Source organism: Giraffa tippelskirchi, chromosome 6 (assembly GCF_054371585.1).
Source record: "Giraffa tippelskirchi isolate mGirTip1 chromosome 6, T2T-mGirTip1v1.2.pri, whole genome shotgun sequence".
Taxonomy (NCBI): Eukaryota; Metazoa; Chordata; class Mammalia; order Artiodactyla; family Giraffidae; genus Giraffa; species Giraffa tippelskirchi.
The window spans coordinates 123,857,451-123,877,649 of NC_137280.1; the positions used below are offsets into that span (position 1 = coordinate 123,857,451).

Consider the following 20,199-nt stretch of genomic DNA (forward strand, 5'->3'; position numbering starts at 1 on the left):
AAGGGGTTGCTCTCTACTTTTGGTGCTTGGACTTCTCATTGCGGTGGCTCCTCGTGCTGCGAAGCACAGGCTCTAGGGCTTGTGGGCTTTAGAATTTATGGCCTATAGGCTTAGTTGCCTTGAGGCATGTGGGATCTTCCTGAACCAGAGAGTGAATCCGTGTCCCCCGCATTGGCAGATGGATTCTTAACCACTGGACCACTGGGGAAGTCTATACTTAAACCACTTTAGGTGTACGATTCAGGTGCAGTAATTACATTCACAGTGTTGTACAACAGTCACCACTATCTGTTTCCAAAATTTTTCACCATCCCAGACAGAAGCTCTATACTTATTAAGCAGTAACTCTCGACTTTTCCCTCCCATCAGTCTCTGGTAATCTACTTTTTTGTCTCTATGAATTTGCCTGCTGGTGGTGGTTTAGTCGTTCAGTCATGTCTGACTCTTGCAACCCCATGGACTGTAGCCCTCCAGGCTCCTCTGTCCATGGGATTTCCTGGGCAAGATTGCTGGAGTGGGTTGCCACTTCCTTCTCCATGAATTTACCTACCCTCTGTATTTTTTATAAGTTAAATCATATGCTATCTGTCCTTGGTGTCTGGCTTATTTCACTTAACATAATATTTTTAAGGTTGATCCACATAGTGGTATCATATATCAGAACGTCATTCTTTTTTATGAAGGCAAATTTCAGGGAGGGGAGCTAAGTGACTGAGAGCAGGTAAGAGGGAGACTCACTTCTAACTGCATTCCTTTTCATGACTGAATAATATTCCACTCTATGTATGTACCACATTTATTTATTGATGAACACGTGGGTTGTTTCCATATTTTGACGCTAATGAATAATGCTGCTGTGAATGTTTACACACAACTATTTGTTTGAGTTCCTGTTTTCAATTCTTTGGGGCATGGAAAGTGGAGCTGTTAGGTCATACAGCAATTCTATGTTTGACGTTTTGAGGAACCCTCAAATTACTTTCTATTTTATTCTTTTTCATGTAATTGTAAACGAAATAGTTTTCACAATTTTATTAGATATACAGTCTTGTAACTTGCTTTTTTTAAGATGAGGGATCATTTCATAGACATATTTGTGGGTCAATAAAGATAAAATTCATCATAATTTTTGGTGTATACCTAGCACTCAATGGTATAGAATTATGAATCATGATTTAATCAGTGACCTATTTGGGGACGTATCAGTTCAGTTCAGTCGCTCAGTTGTGTCTGACTCTTTGTGACCCCATGGACTGCAGCATGCCAGGCCTCCCTGTCCATCACCAACTCCCGGAGCTTGCTCAAACTTACGTCCATCCAGTCAGTGATGACATTCAACCATTTCATCCTCTGTCTTCCCATTCTCCTCCTGCCTTCAGTCTTTCCCAGCATCTAGGTCTTTTCAAATGAGTCAGTTATTCGCATCAGGTGGCCAAAGTATTGGAGTTTTGGCTTCAGCATCAGTCCTTCCAATGAATATTCAGGACTGATTTCCTTTAGGATGGACCAATTGGATCTCCTTATTGTCCAAGGGACTCTCAAGAGTCTTCTCCAACACCACAGTTCAAAAGCATCAAATCTTCGGCACTCAGCTTTCTTTATGGTCCAACTTTCACATCCATGCATGACTACTGGAAAAACCATAGCTTTGTCTGGATCGACTTTGTCAGTAAAGTAATGTCTCTGCTTTTTAATATGCTGTCTAGGTTGGTCACAGCTTTTCTTCCAAGGAGCAAGCTTTTTTTAATTTCATGGCTGCAGTCATCATTTGCAGTGATTTTGGAGCCCAAGAAAATTAAGTCTCTCACTGTTTCCATTGTGTCCCCATCTATCTGCCATGAAGTGTTGGGACTAGATGCCATAATTTTTGTTTTTTGAATGCTGAAGTTTAAGTCAACTTTTTCACTCTCTTCTTTCACTTTCATCAAGAGGCTCTTTGCTTCTTCTTTGCTTTCTGCCATAAGAGTAGGTCATGTGCATATCTGAGGTTATTGATATTTCTCTCTGCAGTCTTGATTCCAGTTTGTTCTTCATCCAGTCCCTCATTTCACCTGATGTACTCTGCATATAAGTTAAATAAACAGGGTGACAATATACAGCCTTGACATACTCCTTTCCCGATTTTGAACCAGTCTGTTGTTCCATGTCCAGTTCTAACTGTTGTCTCTTGACCTGCATACAGATTTCTTAGGAGGCAGGTCAGGTGGTCTGGTATTCCCATCTTTTTAAGAATTTTCCACAGTTTGTTGTGATCCACACAGTCAAAGGCTTTAGCATAGTCAATGAAGCAAATGTTTTTCTGGACCTCTCTTGCTTTTTCTATGATCCAACAGATGTTTGCAATTTGATCTCTGGTTCCTCTGCCTTTTCTAAAACCAGCTTGAACATCTGGAAATTCTCAGTTCATGTACTGTTGAAGCCTCTCTTGGAGAATTTTGAGTGTTACTTTACTAGCATGTGAGATGAGTGCAATTGTGTGGTAATTTGAGTATTCTTTGGCATTGCCTTTCTTTGGTATTGGAATGAAAACTGACCTTTTCCAGTCATCTGGCTCCTGCTGAGTTTTCCAAATTTGCTGGCATATTGAGTGCAGCACTTTCACAGCATCATCTTTTGGGATTTGAAATAGCTCAGCTGGAATTCCATCACCTCTACTAGCTTTGTTCACAGTGATGCTTCCTAAGGCCCACTTGACTTCACATTCCAGGATGTCTGGCACTAGGTGAGTGATCACACTATCGTGGTTATCTGGGTCATTAAGACCTTTTTTGTACAGTTCTTCTGTGTATTCTTGCCATCTCTTCTTAATATCTTCTGCTTCTGTTACGTCCATACCATTTCTGTCCTTTATTGTGCCCATCTTTGCATGAAATGTTCCCTTGGTATCTCTAATTTTCTTGAAGAGATCTCTAGTCTTTCCCATTCTATTGTTTTCCTCTATTTCTTTGCATTGATCACTGAGGAAGACTTTCTTATCTCTCCTTGATATTGTTTGGAACTCTACATTCAGATGGATATATCTTTCCTTTTCTCCTTTGCCTTTTGCTTCTCCTCTTTTCTCAGCTATTTGTAGGGCCTCCTCAGACAACCATTTTGCCTCTTTATATTTCCTCTTCTTGGGGATGGTTTTGATCACCACCTCCTGTACAATGTTACAAACCTCCATCTATAGTTCTTTAGGCACTCTATCAGATCTAATCCCTTGAATATACTTGTCATTTCCACTGTATAATCGTAAGGAATTTGATTTAGGTTATACCTGAATGATCTAGTGGTTTTCCCTACTTTCTTCAATGTAAGTCTGAATTTGGCAATAAGGAGTTCATGATCTGAGTCTGCTCCCAGTCTTGTTTGATGACTGTATAGAGCTTCTCCATCTTCGGCTGCAAAGAAAATAATCAATCTGATTTCGGTATTGACCATCCGGTGATGTCCATGTGTAGAGTCTTCTCTTGTACAGTTGGAAGAGGGTATTTGCTATGACCAGTGCATTCTCTTGGCAAAACTCTGTTAGTCTTTGACCTGCTTCATTTTGTACTCCAAGGCCAAACTTGCCTGTTACTCTAGGTATCTCTTGACTTCCTACTTTTGCATTCTACTCTCCTATGATGAAAAGGACATCTTTTTTGGTGCTAGTTCTAGAAGCTCTTGTAGGTCTTCATAGAACTGTCAGCTTCTTCAGCATTTGTCGTTGGGGCATAGACTGGAATTACTGTGATATTAAATGGTTTGCCTTGGAAACGAACAGAGATCATTGTGTCATTTTTGAGATTGCATCCAAGTACCGCATTTCAGACTCTTTTGTTGACTATGATGGCTACTCCATTTTTTCTAAGGGATTCTTGCCCACAGTAGTGGATATAATGGTCATCTGAGTTAAATTCACCCATTCCAGCCTATTTTAGTTCACTGATTCCTAAAATGTCAATGTTCACTCTTGCCATCTCCTGTTTGACCACTTCCAATTTGCCTTGATTCATGGTCCTAACATTCCAGGTTCCTATGCAATATTGTTCTTTACAGTATTGGACTTTACTTCCATCACTAGTCACATCCACAACTGGACGTTGTTTTTGCTTTGGCTCAGCCTCTTCATTCTTTCTGGAGCTATTTTTCTACTCTTCTCCAGTAGCATATTATAGGCACCTACCAACCTGGAGAGTTCATCTTTCAGTGTCATATCTTTTTGCCTTTTCATACTGTTCATAGGGTTCTCAAGGCAAGAATCAGTCAGTCAGTTCAGTCACTCAGTCGTGTCTGACTCTTTGTGACCCCATGAACTGCAGCATGCCAGGCTTCCCTGTCTATTACCCACTCCTGGAGCTTGCTCAAACTCATGTCCATTTAGTCAGTGATGCCATCCAACCATCAAGGCTTGAATACTAAAGTGGTTTGTCATTCCCTTTTTCAGTGGACCATGTTTTGTCAGAACTCTCCACCGTGATCCGTCTGTCTTGGGTGGCCCTACACGGTATAGCTCATAGTTTTGTTGCGTTAGACAAGGCTGTGATCTAAGTGATCAGTTTGGTTAGTTTTCTGTAATTGTGGTTTCCATTCTGTCTGCCCTCTGATGGATAAGGAGAAGCTTGTGGAAGATTCCTGATGGGAAGGACTGGCTTTAGGGGAATCTGGGTCTTGCTCTGATGGGTGGGGCCATGCTCAATAAACCTTTAATCCAATTTTCTTTTGATGGGTGGGGCTATGTTCCCTTCCTGTAGTTTGGCCTCAGGCAGTAATGGTGACCTTCTTTAAAAGGACTTATGCCAGGACTGTTGTATTCAGTGCCCCTGATCCCATGGCAACCCACTGTCAAACCACGCCTCCGCCAGAGACCCCTAAACACTCACAGGCAAGTCTGGCTCAGTCTCTTGTGGGGTCACTGCTCCTTTCTCCTGGGTCCTGGTGGACACAAGGTTTTGTTTGTTCTCTCTGAGAGTCTGTTTACCCAGTCCTTTGGAAGTTCTGTAATCAAATCCCACTGGCCTTCAAAGTCAAATTCCCTGGGGGTTCTCAGTCCCTTTGCTGGATCCCCAGGTTGGGTGATCTGTTGTGTGCCCTAGAACTTTCATAGCAGTGCGAGAACTTCTTTGGTATAATTGTTCTTTGCAATAAGCAAAAAACAATTTCTCTGCAATAAGCAACTTTGCATCAAGCATAGGAAGGTGTATCTTTGTGTACTTTTCTGATTATTAGGAGAGATTCTTAGAAGTGGGATTGCTGGATCAAAGATTATGCCTATTTTTCAGGCTTCTGATGGATATTGCGAAAAGGCTCACTAGATCTATGCTGTTTGTTTTGGAATCCACCACAAGAAAATAAGAAACAACTCAAATATTCAACACCAGGGGATCAGTTAAAATAATGACAGTACATGGTCAGCAGCCACAACAAATTATAATGTTGCAACAGAATTACTGACACTGAAAGACACTTATGCTCATTTTAAAATCACAGAACTAGTTACAAAGTAGTCCATATTAAATAAATTTGGCTGCTTCCATTCAATGAAATACTCTACAACTCTTTTAAAAATGAGGCAGTTCCCTATGTACTGATATGGAAATATCTGAGTGCTGTAGAATGAGATTAAAGAGTAAGTTGCAGAGCAGTGAGTGTGGAAACAAAAGGATAGATATGTATGTATCTGATCTGGCTCAGATGGTGAAGAATCTGCCTGCAATGCAGACCTGGTTTCAACCCCTGGGTTGGGAAGATCCCCTGCAGAAGGGCATGGCAACCCACTCTAGTATTCTTGCCTGGAGAATCTCCATGGATGGAGTAGCCTGGTCAGCTACAGTCCACAGAGTCGCAGAGTTGGACATGACTGAGCAACTAAGCACAAAGCACAGCACATGGTGTGTCTGTGATATGCCAGCATCAGGTGAAGGCAAACTTCAGGGAGGGGAGCTAAGTGGCTGAGAGCAAGTAAGAGAGGGAGACTCACTTTTAACTGCATATACTTTTATACCTTTAAATTTTTATAGTGTGAGTTATTATCTGTTCACGGAGAAGGCAATGGCACCCCACTCCAGTACTCTTGTCTGGAAAATCCCATGGATGGAGGAGCCTGGTGGGCTGCAGTCTATGGAGTCGCTAAGAGTCAGACACACCTGAGCGACTTCACTTTCACTTTTCACTTTCATGCATTGGAGAAGGAAATGGCAACCCACTCCAGTGTTCTTGCCTAGAGAATCCCAGGGACGGGGGAGCCTGGTAGGCTGCCGTCTATGGGGTCGCACAGAGTCGGACATGACTGAAGCGACTTAGCAGCAGCAGCAGCATTACCTGTTCAAACATTACATAAGATAGAAATTAACCCCAGAATGAACATTATGACACCCATTTTTATTTTTTATTTTTATTTTTAAGGCTGATGTATATATTTGCATGAGAAACATTCTGGTCGTAAATATGACAAAATGTTCATAGTAGTTATTTGGGAAGGGAATTTGGGGTATCTGGAAGTTTTAAAAAAAATCCACAAATTCTTTCATATTCTTGCCTTCAAAAGGTGAAGCATAATTCCCCTCCTTAGTATAGGATTAACTAGATCATAAAAGGCATTGTTACTTCTTCCGTGTTCTCTTTCTTGGATCACTAGCTCTGGGGACAGTCAGCAGCTGTGTCAAAAGCCTGTGCTCTAGAGCCCACATGCCATAACTACGGAGCAACGGCTAGAGAGTAGCCCTTGCTCGTTGCAACTAGAGAAACCTCATGTACAGCAACTGTGTTCCACAATGAAGACCCAGCACAGCCAAAAGAAAAAGTTTGATACTGAATGGCATTGAAGCTGCTCACCCTTTGCCTGACCACAGGGAGATCTCAGGAAGTCTTCCCGCCACCAGGCTGGGTGAAAGCCTTGCCTCCTGCTCCATGTCAGACCAAACATCCTCTATCTGGCCTTGTGCAAGATTTATCATTTCTGTTGGTTTGGTTGTTGGTTTCTTGGACAGACAACAAGCCACGGGAGGACAGGTCTCAATTTGACTTGTTCTCTGCTGTGGCCCTGAGGTCTGTCACACAGCAAATTCTCTGTATACAGACATTAATAATGAGCAAACAAATAAACTCAGGAGACCTCAGCAATCTCTTCAAATGCCTGAAGTGCTGTATGCAGCCAAAGAGCTCTCTTCTACTGGCCTATAGAAGGCAAAACAAGGACAAAATGATTGTTAAGTTTTGGTTCTAAGTCAGGAAGGATCTTCTAAGAATAAAGGCTGCCTGTGTTACTGACCCCGATTCTTGGAATCTTTAATCAATAGAAATTGATAAGAGGCCAGAGGAGAAATGCAGGCAAAACTTTACTGGGACCGATGCTGCAGCAGGAGGGAGTGAAAACAAGTAATGGGTTGTCTTGCTTGCTCCCCTCAGTTGGGATGGGGGAGGGTGTGGGGGGGTGGTAGTGGATGGGAATGGAGGGGTAAAAGGGAATGAGGAAGGGGAAGGTGGGGTAGTGGGGAGGTGGGGAGGCAGCTGGTCCCTTAAATAAAGTGAAGGTATGGGCAAATTTGTGGGACAGGCCAGAGGGATGGCTTAGGTTGGGGGTCCCCAACCTCCAGGATCTAATGCCTGGTGATCTGAGGTGGAGCTGATATAATAATAATAGAAATAAAGTGCACAATAAATGTAATGTGTTTGAATCATTCCAAAGCCATCCCCCATCTCCGGTCCTGGAAATGTTGTCTTCCACGAAACCAGTTCCCGGTGCCAAAATGGTTGGGGCCCACTGGCTTAGGTGGTCTGCCCACCCCCTGGGTGGCTCCGTGTGCAGGGATCATTCACAGCACCCTGCTTTTGCTCCCTGAACCCCAGAAGTGGCAGTTGGATTTTGGTCTTTTTGTATCTCTTTCACAATTTGCCCCAGCTGCACGTGTACACAGTTATTTTCAGTCCCTTGTAGTTTCCTGATATTCTGTTGCTCAAGGAGAAGTTTGTCGAGGTGCAGGAACTGCAGTAAAGGGTCCCAGATCCCAGCCTGTCTCACCTGCAAAGTGGTAATCGGTGGTCACCAAAGGGGTTTACAAGAAGTTTGGTGGGCTTGCTGTGAGGGATGGGCTGTAGAGAGAATTCCAGACTGAACAGAGGTTATGAGTTCCCAATATCCCAAGCAAGCTGGGCTGCTGGGGAAATCATGAGTGTGTCTTTCTGGTGGGGGAAGGACAAGGAAGTGGATTATTTTTGCACTTGAGGAACTTGCTTCTGATCCTGGCTGGCTGAGCAGAGCTGGATGTTTTCACTCGTTCACACTTCCCCATCCCAGCCCCACTTTCTTTCTCAGGCCTGAGGGAGGCTGTGTGGCTGGCACTGGTGACACCTGGTGGCCAGCTGGACAAGGACAAAAGCAACCCCACCATCTACCTGTCCTGTCCATCTGCTTCATAGCTGTCCTATACAGTGCTTGGACCGGAGGAGGCCCTGGCTTTTGAGGAATGAATGGATGAATGGATGGATGAATGAACACAGACAGTAAAGAGGAAGAAGAGATGCTGTCTCTCTCTGATCCGGAGATCTAAGCAGGTGGACCAACCTGGACTACAGGAGAGGGCCAGACAGTTCATCCGCTCAGGGAAGTACAGACAAAATGGTCTCTGCTTTCTCTTTTGCCTCCCTCCTCTGTGCCTGTCCTGTGTCCTAGGGGAACCTATGAGGTAGGGGAAGGGTCTATTTCGGGAAAAGGCTAAAGTTAATTATTAATAAAAGTTGCTCCTTCATCTAAGCTATGAATAGAGACCCATGGGCTGATTTGGAAGTTCCCGAATAAAGCTCCTTTCAGGGCAAGGACAATGAGGCGCAGAGAGGGCAGGAACCTGCTTAAGGTCCCACAGCCAAAATGTAGCAGGGCTAGGACTCCCAGGTCCACCTCCTTAGGTCAAATCACAGCATTTGACCACCTAACATAGAAACACAGAGGAAAGGAACAGTTGGTATAGAGCCTAGAGGAGCGATTACAACAAGCACCTTAGCCTGGCAAGCAGGGCTTTCCCATCACCTTATGACACCCCCCACCCCCAGCACATGCCTTTCCTTTCAACTGAAGAAATGAGTATGCATCACCTCCCAACCCACCCAGAACCCTCCTCTCAACCACTCTGCTTTATATCCATCCCTTCCACTGTATGGATGGACTTAACCTCCCTGAGCCTCAGTTTCCTAATCTGCAAAGGGATTGTTCGAGGTGTGAGAGAAGCTGCTAGCCAAATGCTTAGAACAATGTTTGGCACAGGGTAAGCATTCAATGGGCTTCCCAGGTGGCGTTAGTAGTAAAGAACTCTCCTGTCAATGCAGGTTAGACTTAACACATGTGGGTTTGATCCCTGGGTTAGGGACAAACCTGGTGGGGTTTGTCCCCTAGAGGAGGGCATGACAACCCCCTCCAGTATTCTTGTCTGGAGAATCCCATGGACAGAGGAGCCTGGCAGGCTGCAGTCCATAGGGTCGCACAGAGTCAGACATGACTGAAACGACTTAGCATGCACACACGCAAGCATTCAATAAGAATGACAGCTGTTATTACTGTTGTAATTAAGACCCAGTTCAAGACCTTCCCACAACTATATGGAAACACCCTTGAGCACAGAGAGCAGAATACCTTGATTCTGTGTCCAGAGAAGCCCTGGGACACAGAGAAGACCTCTTTTTGGCTCTAGAGGGCATCTGCTGACTGGTTTCTCTTAGCGCCTTCTCTACGTGCTGCTGTCGGAGCCTGGCTTTGCAGCTTTCATTCCTTAAAGCTGTAATGAGTCACTTGTCTGGACTGGGTGTGAGATTTTTCTGATGGATCGAAAAGCCAAGAGAGACAAAGGGCTGCTGGAGTACCAAGATGCCATCCCCAGCTCCCCTGGGTGGCACAGGGTTGTCGGGGGACTCAAAACCCCCAGCAGAAGAGCAGGGGTGAGTCCTTAAGGCCACAGAGAAGAAAGCTGATCCACAAACATAGGTTCTCCTTGGCATCCTTGGGAGGTGGTTGTACCCTTAATCAGACCCCTCTGAGTAGCAGCTTGAGGGGAACTGGAAGGACCCCTACTTCCTAACCCCTGGATACTTCCATTTCTCCATCCTCAGGGCCAGTTTATTCTTGGTTGCTCTTCTCTCTTCCTGCACCATGCCAGATCCTTGAGCTTAGACTATGCCCAGATATTCATTCATTTGGGATTCAGGAAGTATTTACTGAGTCCCTTCTCTGTACCAGGCACTTTACCATAGGAGGTTACATTCTGGTTGGGGATTAGGGGTGGGGACAGACAAAGAAGCAGACAGGCAATATTCCACTTAATAACTGTTGTTTTAGGAGTAAGCCTAGGGCAGGAAGGAGGTGACCTTTAAACTCAGTATGAAGGAAGTGGAGGAGGTATAGTCACCAGGCAAGAGGAACCTGTGTACAGCCCAGGAGGAAAGAGAGCCTTAGATTCTTTTTTTTTTCTTTTTTTTAAGATTTTTATTTTTGGTGTGGACCATTTTAAAAGGCTTTGTTGAATTTGTTATAAGAGCCCTAGCTTTTGGAGGAGCTGCAAGAAGTAGGTTTCAATCATGGGAGGCTTATTAGACATGGGTGCCACTCTCAGGGATTCTGATTTGGTGGACTTGGGGGTGGGGATCCAGAATCTTCACATTTAACAAGCTCCACTAGTGATTCTGAAGTAGGTGGGACTATGGCTCAGCGTGTGAGGGAGACATTGTGAAAGATGGGCAGGAGATCACAGGGACCAGGCTGTAAAGGCTGGTGGGTCAGCCCGATGAGGTTAGTCTTTATACCAAAGGAATCAGAAGGCCACTGAAGAGCTTTCATCCAGGGAACAACAAGAATCTCTGCAAAGATCTCTCCTCCAGATGCAGTGTAGAAAGAGGACAGGACTGCTGGCTGATGTGACCTTCCAGCCTTGAGTGGGTGTTGGCCTGAATTGAGAAAAAGGCAGTGGGGCCAGAGAAGTGGCTGAATTTGGGAGAAGACGGGGGCGGGCAGGAGCATCCACAGGACCTGGTAATGGGCTGGCTGTGAGATAAGGGAAATGAGGTGGCCGGAGGGCAAGGAAATGAGTGGTGAGGGGCAAAAACCCGGTACAGGAAGTCCGAGGAGTATGAGGAATCCCTAAAACCCAGTTCCCATGCTGAATTTATGATTAACCTCTCTGTCCAAAGCTTTATTCCCTTTTTTGTCCCATCCCTGACCCCCTCAGGATTGAGGACTATCAAAGAAAAGGGAACCCTGAAACTGAGCAGGACCCTGCGGGGCCTTCCCAGGTACAAGCCCCCGTTTCTTGTTTGGCCTTCCCTGAGTTCCAAAGAGCAGACTCAAGCAGTTATGACTAGAGTAATGAGTCTGAAAGGATATAGACAAAAATGTGAGTTGTTCTGCAGAAACTCAGACCCCCACCCAGTGGAGGATGACGATGACTTGCTGCCCACCAGCATGTAGACTCCAGACTGATTGGAACCAGAAGGCTAATGATGGAGATTCCTGAAGCATCACCTGCTACTTCACCACCAGCCATTCAGAAAAATGTCCAGGAGCTGATTATACTCCCTGTGACCTTCACCCTTCTTGTTACCTTTTAAAACCCTTGCCTGAAAGCTACTGGGGAGTTTGGGACTTTTGAGTACTAGCCACCCGGTTCTCCTTGCTTGGTGCCCTGCAGGAAACACTGTAATGTCCCTCACCGAAATCAAGTATCAGTAGATTGGCTTTGCTGCATTTCAAGCAAAAAGACCTGAGCTGGGTAAAAGGGATTCAGTGTGGAATCTGAGGGGTAGAAGTCAGATCATAATGTCAATGCCTGGTGCCTGAGGGTAGGGAAGGTACAATCCTTCAGGGACCCCAGAGTCTCAGAAACCCGCACAGCCTGGTCCATCTCTCATCCACAGTAGGACAGAGACCACCAGAGAGACCTGGCCCGCAGCTGGGTCCACACCCTTCCTCCATCCCTCTGGTGACCCGCCCCAGCAGCTGCCATTCCTGGAACGCTTCTGTGCGGTCCCCTCATGGGGCTTGGTTGCCAAGGGCCCGGGCTCTGCTAGATGGCCCTGCTCCAAGCATCCCTCGGCTCCTCCTGCTGCTTGGCTGGCACTGGGAAAGGACCAGGAAGGCAGGTTGCTTGCTCTGGCTATAGTGCCCCTTGTGTGGCTGATTTGGGCCTTCCCTGCGAACACAGGCAACCCATCAGAATGGGTCCGCGGACTGGCTGGCTCTGGCTCTCATCTCTGTACTTTGGCCCAGAGAATGTGCACTTTTGCATGTATCTCCCAGGTGTGCAAAACTGGGCATCATCCTTGAGAAAGTTTTCATCCTCACTCCCACATCCAGGCAAGAATCCATCAGGGGATAAATATAAAGCCAGTCAAAGGCCATGGAGTCCAGTGGTTATTTCTGTCTCCCAGTCATCTCTAGGACTTCACTGATCCCTGCCCTTTCTCAGGTCTGCTAGCATGACAATTAAAGGAATAGATTTCAGAATCAGCACCTTGCTATGGCTTGAGGAAACAATCTTCCCATACTCTAGTTTCCCTTAAAATCATATGGAAATAATACTAGTTCATGAAATTGTTGGTAAGACTAAATGAAATAAACTCTTTTAATTACAAAGCAAGTGGTCAATAAATGTCAGCTATTTAACACTTCTCTTTGTGTTTCTGGTATATACTCACTAGCCCAAACTCTTCAGTGACTTCCGATTGCCCTCAGGACCTCAGGCAAACCTTTAGTTTGGCCTGTAAAGGGCCTTTCAGTCTCATTTCCTGTCACTTCCCATCCTTTGGCTTTATCATAGATTCCTCTGTACCTTCACCTATAGACTCTTTCCCATTTTTCCTACCTGCTAAGACCCTCTTTGCCAACTGATGGTGGTGGTTTAGTCGCTAAGTCGTGTCCGACTCGTGTGACCCGATGGACTGTAGCCCACCAGGCTCCTCTGTCCATGGGATTTCCCAGGCAAGAATACTGGAGTGGTTTGCCATTCCCTTCTCCAGGGTATCTTCCCAACCCAGGGATTAAACTTGGGTCTCTTGCATTGCAGGTGGATTCTTTACTGACTGAGCCACCAGGAAAACCCCAGATGCCACCTGAGACTCATCTCAAAAGACTGCCTGTCACATACCCTACAATGACCCCAGAGCTTTAACATGCCTCAAACTGGAAGTATTAGTCCTTCAGTCTTGTCCAGCTCTTTGTGACTTCATGGAGTGTAGCTCACCAGGTTTCTCTGTCCATGGAATTCTCCAGGCAAGAATACTGGAGTGGGTAGCCATTCCCTTTTCCAGGGGATTGTCCACCCAAGGATCGAACTGCATTGCAGTTCAGATTCTTTACCATCTGAGTTCATCTCCTGAACAAAGGATAGTGAAGGAGGAGAGCTGGAGAAATGGCAGGAGGATAACATGGGAGGGGCTGGAACCTCTGGAGGAAGTAGCTCAGCCCTTGGTGTACCAGGGAACAACAAGGGAGCCATTTTGTGGAAGGGGGCTTCTGGGAAACTTGTCTTGGAGGTCTACCTGCATAAGAATTAAAAGGTATCAATTATCCATATCAGAGAAAGAGAGGGGACTCCCAGCCCCCTATTGGCACTGCCAGGATCATGTCCCTGACTCTCCAGGTCATCAGAGATACAACTGCTAACACCAAAGAGTATCAAAAAAGAGACTACCAAAGTTCTTGGGTGTTCTTTCTTCCTACTGCTTTTCTTTTGACCCAAAAGTTTAAATCTGCTGGGGCTTCTTACTCTGGAGTTTATTGGGCCATGGGAGGCAAGAATCCATCAGAGGGCAAATATAAAGCCAGTCAAAGGCTATTAACTCCCATCTCTACTCAAGTTTTTCCAAATATGGGCTTTTCTCCCTTTACTACAGGATTAATACATGCTCATTTGCAAATAAATCAGAAACCACAGATAAGCGACAGCAAGAAATATTTAATATAATGTTTAATCATTTTCTTCAAAACTATGAAAAGTTAAATAAAAGACATTCTAAACATTTGTTTCTGTCACTACAACCTGCTGCTGCACAATTTGTAATGATTGTAGTCTGTTTTGTTGGCGGTGGGGAACATGGGGTGTGCGAGCATATGCCTGCATGCGCGTGCCCCAGAAAGGATGGAGGGGTGGCTGGACTGGAAGGGATCACTTTGTGACCCCAGAAGAGTCTTAAATAATTGGAGGGACAACGATAGATGATGAAGGGTATTGAAAATACCACTGGGTGTCCTGGAGGTGAGAGAGGGGCCTGGGAAAAAATTCCTGGTAAGAGGAGGTCAGGGGAAGCTAAAGCACTGCAGAAGGAAGAGGACTGACAGGTTTGGAAGTGCAGCCTGCAGGAGGTGGCACATACTGGTTTCAGAATCCCAGCAGGACTTCAGATGCCAATCTGGCCCTTTGGTTGCCATAATTTTGAACTGTTAAGGACCTTCTGCCTTCTTTTCCTTGTCTGTAACAGTATCTTCTTCCCAGAATAGTTGTGAGGGATTTGGTACCTATTAAGCTCTCAATCAATGCTAGCTATTATTATTACCAAGTGCTAAAGATATGGTCCCTTCTGTGCTTCGTGCTCGGTAACAAGAGGCCACTGTTATGTATTACTGGTCCACCACTGGAGGGGGAGGGATCAAAGTAGGCCTGAGCATCTTGAATGTGAAAGCCCCTCAGGAAGCTTCAAGGCCAGAAAGGCCTTTATGATGATTATTAAGCAATAGGCAGGGGCCCAATCCTAAACCTAGACCTATCACCCACCCCCTCTTTCTCTGGAAAGGGTTAATAGTCCCCCTAGGGCTTTGTCAGGTAGAGTTTAAAGACCAGGTGGGGGACTTCCCTGGTGGTCTGGTGGTGAAGGCTCTGAGCTCCCATTTTAGGATCCCTGGTTGGGGAACAAAGATCCCACATGCCACACAGCATGGCAAAAATAAATAAAGATCCAGGTGGAACTAGGTGAAAGCCACACCCAGAAGCTGGGCCGGGTGAGAATGTTCTCCTCTCCCCATGCCAGCAGACAGCATGTAGTCTCCAGATACAGGTGTGGGCAAAGAAAGAGTGGGAGGTGCTGCTGTGAGCACCGCCTCCTCTCATGCCTCCTTCTCTCCCCAAGGGTGTTTGACAGACTGTGCCTGGAACCAGAGGGAAAAGAGTAAGTTACAGAGGATCTTAAAAATAACCTTCCCTTGCTACAGAACTCAAGTGAAGGAGCTGAATCAGCAGTAGGAGGGATGAGATAAGACTACAGAGGGATTTTATTTACCTACTGACAGCAATGTAAGAGAGCTACTTATGTGTGTGTGAGTCGCTCAGTCCTGTCTGACTCTTTGTGACCCCATGGACTGTAGCCCTCCAGGCTCCTCTGTCCATGGGATTCTCCAGGCAAGAATACTGGAGTGGGTAGTCATTCCCTTCTCCAGAGGATCTTCCTGACCCAAGGATCAAACCCAGTTCTCCTGCATTGCGGGCAGATTCTTTACCATCTGAGCTACCAGAGATGCCGGAGCTACTTACAGAGAGATTGGAAATCTTCTGTCAGAGACCTGTAAGAATAATATTAACTACCTAGTTAGGTGCCTGGTGCCTGGCACATGAATTCACCAGATTCTGCAACAATCCCATTGGGTCAGTGCTATTATTATCCCCAGATGAAGAAATTGTGTTCAGAGTTGGGGAAGCCACTGGTGCGATATTATTCAGCAAAGTAAATGGCAGTGGGGGCAAAACCTCCACCCAGTGGGTAACTCTGCCTCTTGGACACACACTTTCAAGGAGGGACTGGGTGGGCCCACTTTTAGAGCCTCCCTCAAGGCCTCTCAAGGATTCTTGTGTTTAATTTGTAGTGTCGGGTAACTCCCATAAAGCTGTGTCACCTTCTTACAGATGAATGTGGATGCTGTTTGTCACTGGCTACCATCAGTGGGGGGCTTCCAGTGAGTTACAAATGGGGCTCAAAAGCCACTTGGCGGAAGTCCCTAGTGTCCTCCCTTCAGGGCCAGGGGCTTTATTAAAAAATGGAACCACCTTGTGTGGGGTTCTCATCTGGAGGGTAGGAGGTAAGAAGGCAGGAACTGCACAAGCATTGCCCTTCATTTTTTTTTTTTTAAGATTTATTTATTTATTTAATTTTATTTTTTGGATGCACGCTGGGTCTTCATTGCTGCATGCAGGCTTTCTCCAGTTTCAGTAAGTGGAGTTACTCTTCGCTGTGGTGTGCAGGCTTCTCATTGCAGTGGCTTCTCTTGCTGGGGAGCACAGGCTCTAGGCACCCAGCTTTCAGTAGTTGCACCAGGCAGTCTCAGTAAATTGTGGCTCACAGGCTTAGTTTCTCCTCAGCATGTGGGATCTTCTTGAACCAGGGGACGAACCGGTGTCCATTGCATTGCAAGGCAGATTCTTAACCACTGGACCATCAGGAAAGCCCCATTCTTTTCTTTTTTTCAATTGAAGTATAGGTGATTTACAGTGTTTCAGGTATATAGCAAAGTGATTCAGTTACTCTTTTTCAGATTCTTTACCATTATAAGTACAAGATGTAGTTCCCTGTGCTATAAAGTAGGTCCTTGTGGTTTATCTATTTTACACATAGTAGTGTGTACCTGTTAATGCCAAATTCCTAATTTATCCCACTCCGCATGTACTGTTTGGTAACTGTAAGTTTGTTTTCTCTGTCTATGAGTCTATGTCTGTTTTATAAATAAGTTCATTTTAATCATCTTTTGATTCCACATGTAAGTGATTTCTATGATATTTGCTTTTCTCTGTCTGACTTACTGTAGTATGATAATCTCTGGTCCAGCCATGTCACTGCAAATGGCATTATTTCATTATTTTTATGGCTGAGTAATTTTCCATTGTATATATATCACATCCCCTTTATCCATTCATTCAACCTGAAGGACATTCAGGTTGCTTCCATGTCTTGGCTATTGTAAATACTACTGCTGTTAACACTGGGGTGTGTGTATCTTTTCAAATTAGAGCTTCCGACTTTTCTGAATATACGCCTGGGAGTAGGATTGCTGACTCATATGATAACTCTTTCTCTCTCTCTTTTTTTTTTTTAGTTTTTCAAGGAATCTCCATGCTGTTTTCCATAGCGGCTGTACCAATGTAATTCCCACCAACAGTGTAGGAGGGGTCATTCATTCTTGATTTTGTAATTTTCATGTTTGGGATTCCCATCTGTCTACAACCCCATTTTTACAAATGAAGACACCAGCTTGGGAGATATAGACATGCAGGTGTCTGAGCATAAGATACAAGTGGCCAAAAAGCATACGAAAAGGTATACCTAACCCATTTGTGATGAGGGATGTTGTTGGGTGTAGGGAAACATGTGGTCTTATTTACTAATACTGTTGGTAGAGAATGTAAATCTTATGGCCTCTTGAGCAAATAATCTGGCAATACCTACTGAAAATTTAAATTTGCATATCCTTTCATCCAGTAATAGCACATCTAGGATTTATCCTACAAACATGTCAAGAAAAATTAACCTTAATTTTCTCCTTCAATAGGGGATTAATTAAATTACCTATGATAGAATCCTTATTATGAAAGATTCTACAGTCTTTAAAAAGAAAAGTATAGTTCTGAATGTAACATGTAAAGATGTCCCTGATATATTGACACGTAAAACAGCAAGTTGAAGCAAAAAATAGTATGCTTCTCTTTATAGAAAGAAAACACATAATTTAAAAAATTATTTGAGTAAAAATAAATTTATTGGAGCTCCATTTTCACCTAGTTTCCTGGGTTACATGGGATGTCTTCCCTATATTTGGCACATACTAAATACGGAGAAGGCAATGGCAACCCACTCCAGTACTCTTGCCTGGAAAATCCCATGGACAGAGACTCGGTAGGCTGCAGTCCATGGGGTTGCTACGAGTGGAACACGACTGAGCGACGTCACTTTCACTTTTCACTTTCATGCATTGGAAAAGGAAACGGCAACCCACTCCAGTGTTCTTGCCTGGAGAATCCCAGGGATGGCGGAGCCTGGTGGGCTGTCGTCCATGGGGTCGCACAGAGTCGGACACGACTGAAGCGACTTAGCAGCAGCAGCAGCAAACACTTAATAAACATGAGCTGAGGGGTTTCCCTGGTGGCTCAGTGGTAAAGAATCTGCCTGTCATTGCAGGAGACATGGGTTCCATCTCTGGTCTGAGAGGATCCCACATGCCACAGAGCAACTAATCCTATGTACCTGCACCACAACTATGGAGCCTGTGCTCTAGAGCCTGGGAACCACAACTACTGAGCCCATGTGCCTCAGTTACTGAAGCGTGTGCCCTAAAGCCCATGCTCTGCAACAGGAGTAGCCACTGAAACGAGATGCCCTCTTACCTCAACTAGAGAGTAGCCTGCACAGCAACAAAGACAATACAGCCAAAAATAAATACTTAAATAAATAAAATTATTAAAAAGAAACATGAGCTGTTATTATAGCGCCACAGTCCTTTTCAGAGTCTCATCCTCAGGGCACTCTTCTTCCCTTTACATTCAAATATTCAGCCTCTGGACCCAGTTAGGGACTCAGTCTGCCAGGGCCAACCACCACACATAGAGAGCTTCCAGCAGAAGCCCTAGATATGGCAGAGCAGAGATAAGCCATCTATGCTGTACCCTGTCTGAATTTCTGACCTGGGAAATCCATGAGCATACTAAATTATTACTTCACTGAATTTTGGGGTAATTTGTTACATGGTTACAGTAACTTTAAACATTCCTTCATTAGGATGTGAGCTCTATGAGGGCTGGGGCTTTATCTCCTTTACATCCTGGTGCCCAGTGTTGATAGCATAGGAGCTAGCACAAAATAGATGCTCCATGAACACTTACTGAAAGAGAGAATGTATCTTTCTCATTATTCTCTATAAAATAACTCATACAATTTGTCCTAAGGAGTTAAGGGCTGAAGTGCCCCTTTGCAAGGGTTGTTTATATTTTAGAAGGGAAATTTTGATTCCCAGGAGTAAACCTCAAGATGGAGATTCTGGGGCTGGGGGAGGGTGTGGCTTACCAAGGAGACCCCACACACATACACACGTGCACGACTTCCAGTCTGGCTTTGGTGTTGGCAGCTGGACATGCTGATCTTACTCTGGGCACCCTGTGAGTGTGACAGGCTATCCATTCCCAGGGTTTTGGCAGTATTTGGAGTTAACCCCTTATTCTCAAAGGGTAGTTTGGTTGCACGGTCTGGTCTACAAGATGACAAAGGGGTCTTGGGGAGAAACAGGCAGAGCTGGCAGGGGACAGATGCTTGTCCTGGGAATTCTGGAACTGGATGCTGGTACGGGGAGAGAACGGCCACAATAGCTCCCCCAACTCACGAGCCCTTGTGCCTGCTTTACCTGTGCCTGGAAAGGCAGCCCTTCTTCACCAAGGCCTGGTACCACCTACGTGTAACTCAGTTTTCCAATGAGAGGTTGTGCCCTCCAAAACTCCTTCCCTGAACCCCACAGTCTAAATGAGGACCCCTCCTTTGTGCTACACAACTGTCTGTGCTTATCTTTACCAAAGCCTTGGCTTCCTGATCTGGAAATAGTTTACTCATCTTAAAAGTAGTATCTGCCTCATAGGGTGGTTTGGAAGATTAAATGAGAATAAAGTTCAGAGTTAGGGGTCAGTAAAAATGATGACTGTTGTTGTTTTTACTGTTGCTATAGGATTTACTCCAGGGTTTCCCTGATAGCTCAGTTGGTAAAGAATCTGCCTGCAATGCAGGAGACCCTGGTTCGATTCTTGGGTCGGGAAGATCCACTGGAGAAATGAGAGGCTACCCACTCAAGTGTTCTTGGGCTTCCCTTGTGGCTCAGCTGGTAAAGAATTCGACTATAGTCCGGGAGATCTGGGTTCGATCCCTGGGTTGGGGAGATCCCCTGGAGAAGGGAAAGTCTATCCACTCCAGTGTTCTGGCCTGGAGAATTCTATGGACTGTATAGTCCATGGGGTTGCAGAGTTGGACACGACTGAGTGACTTTCACTTTCACTTTCATTGGGTTTATCCCACAGGATTAAAATCACCTATATTTTTGTTTTGGGATTATTAATATGGTCCCAAATCAAAACCAAAATGAGGTGCCGTTTCATACCTACTAGGATGGCTATTTTAAAAAAATAGACAAACATTGGTCAGAATGTGGAGAAGTCAGAATCCTCTTACACTTCTGGTGAGAATGTAAAATGGTGCAGGTCTTTTGGAAAACAGTTTGTCAGTTATCCAAAACATTAAACA

The 20,199-nt window shown here is 45.0% G+C and overlaps 1 long non-coding RNA gene across 1 annotated transcript; it reads left to right on the forward strand.

Moving 5' to 3' along the window:
- The first annotated feature begins 17,156 nt into the window (after positions 1-17,156).
- Positions 17,157-18,389, forward strand: LOC145511001 (uncharacterized). Its single transcript, XR_014057363.1, has 2 exons — positions 17,157-17,241; positions 18,100-18,389. It is a non-coding gene; the product is annotated as an uncharacterized LOC145511001 (long non-coding RNA).
- Positions 18,390-20,199: the final 1,810 nt, after the last annotated feature.